This window comes from Chiloscyllium punctatum, chromosome 36, assembly GCF_047496795.1.
Source record: "Chiloscyllium punctatum isolate Juve2018m chromosome 36, sChiPun1.3, whole genome shotgun sequence".
Classification (NCBI taxonomy): Eukaryota; Metazoa; Chordata; class Chondrichthyes; order Orectolobiformes; family Hemiscylliidae; genus Chiloscyllium; species Chiloscyllium punctatum.
Window position 1 is genome coordinate 3,619,394 of NC_092774.1, and position 1,383 is coordinate 3,620,776.

At 45.6% G+C, this 1,383-nt stretch overlaps 1 pseudogene; it reads right to left on the reverse strand.

Moving 5' to 3' along the window:
* Window positions 1-308: 308 nt before the first annotated feature.
* LOC140461165 (5S ribosomal RNA) lies at window positions 309-417 on the reverse strand (annotated as a pseudogene).
* Between the last annotated feature and the right edge of the window lie 966 nt (window positions 418-1,383).

Sequence of the window (1,383 nt, forward strand, 5' to 3'; positions counted from 1 at the left end):
TGGGGATCCCCACCGCCCGGTGGCAAATGGGCACGCCAAGGCGTGTCCGGACGGTGGATGAGGGAGAAGAGGTGGACGGTGTGCAGCAGCAGTCGATACAGGGCCTTCCTTTTTATATCCCTGAAGGGGACAAAATTAAAATTCCGGAGGCGGCTCAGGTTGTGGGGCACAGGCTCCCGCGGGAAGTACGGGACCTTGGGGTCAATGTGAAATTCCGTCCGGGCCGGAAAATAACCTGTCGCTGCATTGCGTGCGTGGCACAACACGAGTGCAGAGGGGTGACTTGAGTAGCCCCTGCTGGCGGAAACAGCCTACTGCGCCTGGCATTCCCAGGTGGTCTCCCATCCAAGTACTAACCAGGCCTGCATCTGCTTAACTTCCCAGATCAGACGTTTTCAGACTAGCATGGCCGTAGGCTCCTACGGCTTACACTAGGTACATTAGGAATTAAAGAATGACGAGAGAAAGATTAGGTCCAATCTCGGATAGAAGTGGGAAATTGTGTGCCGTGTCAGAGTAGATAGGGATAACGCGAAATGAATATATTTCATTAGTATTCACAATGGAAGAAAAGATAGTGATGTGGAGGACAATACTGTGTTATAGACTACTAGACCAGATGAGATTGATGTTCACAAAGAAGAGGTGTCAGCTATTCTTGAAACTGTGAAAATAGAGAAGCCCCTTGTGCCGGATGGATTTTATCCAAGGATTCCCTGGGATGCCAGGGAGGAGATTGATGAGCCTTTGGCTTGGATCCTTATGTTGTCATTGTCTACAGGAATAGTGCCAGAAGACTGGAAGAATGCAAATGTTGTTCCCTTATTCAAAAAGGAGCGTAGAGGCAACCCTGGTAATAACAGACCAGTAAACCTTACTTCAATTGCAGATAAAGTGTTGAAAAAGGCCAGAACAAATCGGATTTATAAACTCCTCGATAGCAATAAGTTGATTAGGGATATTCAAAACGGTTTTGTGAAGGGTAGGTCGTATCTCACAGACTTTATTGAGTTGCTGAGAAGGTGACTAAGCTGGTGGATGAGGGTAAAGCAGTTGATGCGTTGTGATGCAAATGGATTTCATGAAGGCGTTTGAGAAGATTTCCCACGGTTGGATATTACACAAAATACGGAAACATGGGATTGAGGGTAATTAGCGGTTTGGACCAGAAATTGACTATCTGAAATAACTTATGACTGATTTGAATCTGCCACTGAGTTAAGGTCTGAAGCTTCAGGAATCACGTCTCAAAAATGTGTGGAGGAGGCAATGGGCTCTTATTTACAATTCCGATTCTATTTTCACCTGGTGCACTAGGTAGGAAATGGATGTGCAGTAAGTCCTTTTCCTTTTGTTTTGTAAATTTGCATGAAATTAATTTCT